We start from the raw sequence: 6,605 nt of genomic DNA, 5'->3' as shown, positions 1-6,605 counted from the left end.
TAGTATTTGACAAATGTGGCAAGAGCATTCAATGGAGTAAAGACAGCCTCTTTAATAAATGGTGTTGGGAAAATTGGACAGCTACAAATTGCAGAAAAAACAAAAAAGAAACTAGATCACCAACTTACACCATTCACAAGAATAAACTCAAAATGAATAAAAGACGCCGTGGCTGGTTTGGCTCAGCGGTTAGAGCATCCACCCGTGGTCCAGAGAGACCTGGGTTCGGTTCCCGCTAAGGGCATGTACCTCAGTTGCAGTTTGTCCCCGCCCTGGTTGGGGTCCTGTGGGTGGCAACTGGTCGATGTGTCTCTCTCAGGTCGTCGTTTCTTTCTCTCTTTCTTCCTCTCTTTCTCCCTCTCATTCTATGCAAAAATGTCCTCGGGTGAGGATAAAAAAAAAAAAAAAATGGATAAAAGACTTCAATGTGACTCATGAATCCACAAAAATTCTAGAAGAAAATGTAGGCCACAATATTTTATACATTTCACACAGAAGACTTTTCACTAATACAACATCTAAGGCAAGAGGGAAAAAGGAAAAGAATAATACGTGGGACTACATCAAACTAAAAAAGCTTCTGCACTGCAAAAGAAACAATCATCAAAATGGAAAGGGAACCTATATAGGAGAGACTAATTGCCAATGACACATACGATAAGTGGTTAATTTCCAACATATATAGAGTATTTATACAACTCAACAAAAGAAAGGTTAAGAATTCCATTAAAAAACCTGCAGAGGACCTAAACAGACACCCCTTCAAACAGGACATACAAATGGCTAAGAGACATATGAAAAAATTCCCAACATCACTAATGAGAGAGATGCAAATTAATAGAACTATGAGGTATCACCTCACACCTGCCAGAATGGCTTCCATCAACAAATCATCAAACAACAAGTGTTGGCGTGGGTGTGGAGAAAAGGGAACTCTAGTGCACTGCTGGTGGGAATGCAGACTGGTGCAGTCACTATGGAAAACAATATGGTGTTACCTCAAAAAATTAGAAATTGAACTGCCAGTGATCCCATTTTTAGGAATATACCCTAAGAAGACTGAAACACCAATCAGAAAGAATATATGTACCCCCATGTTCATAGCAGCACTATTTACAATAGCTAAGATCTGGAAGCAGCCCAAGTGTCCATCAGTAGATGAGTGAATAAACAAGAAGTGGTATGTACATACACACAGTGGAATACTATGCAGCTAGAAGAAAGAAAGATCTCTTATCCTGTGAGATATCATGGAGGGACCTGGAGAGTATTATGCTGAGTGAAACAAGCCAATAAGAGAAAGACAAATACCACCTGATCTCACTTATTTATAGACAAAATAGACCCAGAGATATAGAAAGAAGTAGGGTTCAGACTGACAAACCTCAGAGGAAGGCAGCTGGGGAGGGGTGAGAGAAACCAAAGAATTTATATGCATGATGTCTATGGGAGAAAAAAGAGAAACATTTGTAACAAAATCAATTAATTAATAAAATAATCAGTGTCATGAAGCAAACTTGGCAAGCTTGCTTCTTTACTTCACCTATAAATGTTGATGTAATTTATTCAAATAAAACACACGATTTCCGTCTTTCAAGTATTCTTTTTTTTAATTAATTAATTTATTTTTGTTACAGATGTTTCCCCCCCCCCCCACTGATTCCCCCCTCCCACTCCCTTCCTGCCCTGTCCCCAGCTTTGTTGTCCATGTCCATTGTTCATGCATACATGCATATAAGTTCTGTGGTTTATCTCTCCCCCACCAACCTCTCTTCTGGGGATTTTCAAATAATCTTGACAAGTCTTCTCTTCCTTTAATCTGAATCAGTGAGGTGTTACTATGATGTCATAGTTGTATGTCACCTCTCAATAAAATGAAAATCAAAACAAAACAAAAAGAGCTTTTCTTATATTTGCAAATAGTAATCGGTTCCCCAAATGACAGGAGCAGCCACTAAGAAAAGTGCAGTATTTATTGTTGCATAGAGTGGAATTGACTACTTTTGTTATATCAAAAAATTTAGCCATATTTCACACATAGTTATTGTGTCTGTTAATACTGATTTATTTTTATTTACAGAGAGGGTTTAGCATTTCTCTTTATATAGCCCTATATCTGAAGCAGTGGTTCTTAAGGGTACACCAACTGAGAGATTATAAAACTTATTGCAGGAGATTACACTGTCAAATGTCTGACATACCACCTAGGGAGTCCACTCTCCCTACCCCAAAAAAACTGCCTTAGTAAGCCATATTACAGATCGTAATGTGATTTATCAGAATGTAGGGACAGAAAAAAAAATGCTTAAAAACTGCTGATAGAAAATAGCAAGACAGACAAATGTATGCATGCATAAATATAAGGCTATATCACAGATAAAAGACAGGATGCCTGCTTGTATCTGTAGCAGAGAGGAAACACTTTATCAACTTCATTAAATAATCGGGGTACAATGAATGTGTTAAACTGCTAGTTCATTTATCCTCGCATTTTATTTTTATGTATTAATTTTTAAAATGTATCTTTATTGTTGAATGTATTACAGATGTCCCCCCCTTTCCCCCCATTGTTCCCCTCAACCCGCTCCCCCCACCAGGCCTAACCACACTGTCGTCTTTGTCCATGGCATTCTCAAATTTCAAATTATTGCCACAAAATGCTATAAAATAGGCCTAATAACCTTTACAGCATTCAGGGAAGGGAAGTGGACCATTACAGAAGCATAGTTACTTTGAATCAGTCTAGTATGTTGTGTTAAGTTAGTTGCCATTCCTCCTTCCAACTCATTTTGTTCAGCAAAGTTCCTTTTTCACGAGATATCCAGAAAATAAGACACATATGCAAAAACAAATGAACAAAAAACCTAATACAAGGTAGAAACTAATAAGTGTCCCAAAATTATGGAGTGCCAGGGACAATGATAAGTGAGAGATGACATTAGGTTGGAGCACAGTGTCAGTCAGAACTCCATTTATCTCTAGACCTCTCAGTTCTTTTCTCAAGCACTGAAGCAGTTTTATTGATGTTCTGGTATAAGTTAGACACTGCCTTTTGGCAGAACTGTTAATTTTAAAAATGCATTATTAAGCCTTCTCATTGTGTTATTTTAAGTTTCTTAAATGTAAAGTTGTTATATTTTGGAGCCATAAATTTCTCTGTTGGAGCACCTTACCCATCAGACAGTGAAAATCAGTTTGAGAAAAAGGTTATTCTGTTTTACTCGGTTCAGGAGAGTGTTTTCTGAGTTGTTTCCAGGTGAATATATCTGCTTGCTACCTAACACACACACACACACACACATACACACACACACACACACACAGCTGACTTGACTGCTTTGAGGATAGAGGTGGGGGATTTAGTGCCTGTTAAGCTAGTTCAAGTGCCTGCGTGTCTGAGGCTGGATTTGAAGCCTCCAGCGTGTTTGGAGTTAATTCTCATTAGGTTGGACTCCGCCCCTCTCCCAAAGGTAAAGCAAGGTTTTCAGGCGTCACTGCAAAGAGCAGCTGGGTTTCCCATCCACTTCTGAGAAGCTGTAAGGAGAAGTTGTTTCTCAGATCTGAGTTCGAAGAGAGGGAACAAGTCAATCAGCCTTTGTGGACAGAAGGTAAATTTGTAACTTGGACCAAATGCAATTGAAACAGCTGGATAAAAATCTGCTTTGCTCTCCCCTTGCTCAGCCCCCTCCTCCCCTTCCTTTCCCAGGTTTCCTGTCCTTTCATCTCACAGCTCAGAGAAGCTGTTTCTTCCCAAAGGCAGCCTGGTACACTTTTCCTTCCTCATAGATTGTTGCTTGCACAGAGGCTAAGGGGAATCCAGGCTGGATTCCTATTTCATATTGACATGGTTTGAGGACCTAGGGGTTAAATGCTAGTTGATTTCCCCAGAAGAATTTGTAACTTGAGGAGAGGAAATGCATGTTTCTGGGAGTGGACAGATGAATTTTTTCTGATTTGTTTGTAAAAGTAAAAGTGGATCTGGTTTGAAGATGTGCTGGGTTGATCTCTTAGACTTGTCTAAACTGGGGCTATGAGACTGAAATGGAGTAATGGCGTTAAACTGAAATGCAGATGTTAAAATCAGTAGGGCTGGAAATAAGAGTGCATTCACTCAGTAAATATTTGTGAGTTCTTAACTATGTGCCAAGCATGATGACTTCCAGAAAACCTGAGATAGTTTAACTATAAATCCATTCTTCTAAAGAACACTGGGCCAAGTGTTTCCATTTTGTGGTGGAAAACTGAAAGCAGAAAAAAAAAATAGTTCTGAGGAGAAATCACTTAGATAGAGTTTGGGGAAAGAGAGGGGAGAAAGTGATATTTTACTTCTTGGGTGCCTTCAAGTCTTCTCTGTTATATATGGGAATGGAATCTTCTCTGGTAGAGGAGAGACTTAACAACTATCCTAGTGTTAGGTAGACCACAGATGTTATTTCACTTGAACTTTCCATCCTATCATCTCTATTTTATAGATGAAAATGAACCTCAAAGATTATAAGGTTCATAGAACCTGTAAGGGACAGACCTCAGGACTCTATCCTAGATCTGATTCCAAAATGTGGGCTCGTTTCCACTAGAACAGTATTTCGTAATCATTAGTTCCCATCAGAATCAATTAAGGATTTTTTAAAAATGCAAATCCTGCCTGGCCAGTGTGGCTCTGTGGATTGAGTATCATCCCATGGACTGAGAGGTCCTGGTTTATTCCCAGTCAGGGCACATGCAGGGGTTGTGGGCTTGATCGCCAGTAGGGGGCATGCAGGAGGCAGCCCATCTATGTTTCTTTCTCATATCAATGTTTCTATCTCTCTCTCCCTTCCTCTCTTTCTAAAAATAAATAAAAGCATAAAAAATAAAATAAAATAAAAAATGCAAATTCCATAAATTCTAATTAGTGAATCTGAGGAGTGTAATAGTCTGCATTTTGAATAAGCACTAAAGGTGATTCTGGTGCAGAGGTTTTAGAGCCCACATTTTGAGAAACACAATATGCCATGCTGCCTCTCATGTCTGCTGAAGTGATTGGAGAAACATTCAGCACACCTTCCTGCACTGCCCAGAATCACTGAATGGAGGTGGGCAGCTGTGATGGTATGTTATTCTCTGTTGAGGCCATGCTTAGAGGGAATACTAGGGTAACAATAATGGCTAGGGCTAGAGCCTAAAGGTGTGAGCACATAGTTTACTAGTTAGCCCATTGTTGATAGCACTTAACAATGTATTGCCAGAGATGGCTTGTAGGAGTAATTTCTAACTGGTATAGGGTATGACACTCCTAGCCAATCAGTTGATCACTGAAGATGGTGGTACCTGTCAATCCAGAGTAACACAGGGATGAAGATTACTAATTGGCACTCTACTTTCCAAAGCAGAAGACAAATGGGGAAGCTCAATGATCAGCACTTTTTTTTTTTTTTCTGGGAAGGGAGAAACTCTCATGAAATTTAGAGAAGTCATTCTAATCTCTACTTTTCTAACCCAAGAATCTAGAATAAGGGAATAGCTCAGGATCTGACATGGAGGTTCTTTACATGGGCTCTCCATGTCTCTTCATGGCCAATTTGATTATTTAGAACTGACCTTCTAGGTTGTCAATGACCCAGTGGTCCTTTCTCTCTACTTGCACTCTCACTTCTTGTCTTCTAATACCTTACCAGCTTGTGATCATCTCCACCTCAGGGTGAAAAAATTAAATAAATTAACCAACTCAACACAGTTAACTTTGCTAGTCTTTCTATTCCAGGATAAAAGAAGAGGCAAGGAGGGAGAAAACTTAGAAAGAGGATAGCTTGAATGAAAACTGAGGAATTTGAAAGACAAAGCTTAGGTTTAAAGTGAGGCCTTTTTAAGCAGAGAGTAGAATGGTGGTTGCTAGGAGCTTGGTGGAAGGGGAAATGAGGAATTGTTGCTCAATGGGTGTGAAGTTTCAGTTAAGCTGTTCCCATTCAACTTTGTGCCTGTAGTGAACAATATGGTGCTGTGCACTTTAAAATGCATTAAGAGGATATATCTTTTTCATTTTTTAATTAAAAGAAAAAATTTATTGAAGATCTGAAAAACAATTCCTAAAAGATTGGCTTTTCCAGAAAACTGTAGATACACAATGCATTGCGTCGATCATGTTAAAATGTGCATTAGACACAAATACAAAACCCATAAACAAGCCACCATTCTTCAACAATCTGAGCAAAAATAAAATGCCTAAGGAACATTGTGGATGACTTGCAAAGGATAAGCTCTTTAAGCACCAATAAAAAAAAAAAAAAAGGAGTACAAATGGATGAGTGTGATCAGTCATCTACACTGAACTGAACCTTTGGCACTAAGAACCAGAGGATTTTTAACACATATTGCAAAAGTACACAGTGTCAAAGAAGTTGAACCACCAGTGCTCAAAAGCAGCTTTGTCAGCTAGGCAACAGGACACTCCACAGTAAGTCTCTCCGTTGTCCATCAATATACTGGTAGCAACTTTGAAATGAAAAAAAAAAAAAAAAAAAGGAGCTGTACTTTTTATTTTCTCTGTTTAAAATCAAACAGAATACAAACATCACTTCTGTTATACACTAACATTTTCAAAGTACATCATTTGCACAAGATAAGGA

The 6,605-nt window shown here is 38.7% G+C and overlaps 1 protein-coding gene across 2 annotated transcripts in view; it reads left to right on the top strand.

Moving 5' to 3' along the window:
• Positions 1 to 3,392: 3,392 nt before the first annotated feature.
• The window catches only part of LHFPL1 (LHFPL tetraspan subfamily member 1), a 57,821-nt gene continuing 54,608 nt past the window's right edge, over positions 3,393 to 6,605 (top strand). The window contains exon 1 of one of the 2 annotated variants that reach the window (XM_036270941.1): positions 3,393 to 3,470. The gene's annotated coding sequence lies outside the window, so the exon portion shown is untranslated. Of the gene's footprint in view, positions 3,609 to 6,605 lie in introns of both variants that reach the window. The other variant, XM_036270942.1, reaches the window with a different exon arrangement.

This window comes from Molossus molossus, unplaced genomic scaffold (genome assembly GCF_014108415.1).
Source record: "Molossus molossus isolate mMolMol1 unplaced genomic scaffold, mMolMol1.p scaffold_m16_p_2, whole genome shotgun sequence".
Taxonomy (NCBI): Eukaryota; Metazoa; Chordata; class Mammalia; order Chiroptera; family Molossidae; genus Molossus; species Molossus molossus.
This window is presented reverse-complemented; position numbering and strand designations above follow the sequence as displayed.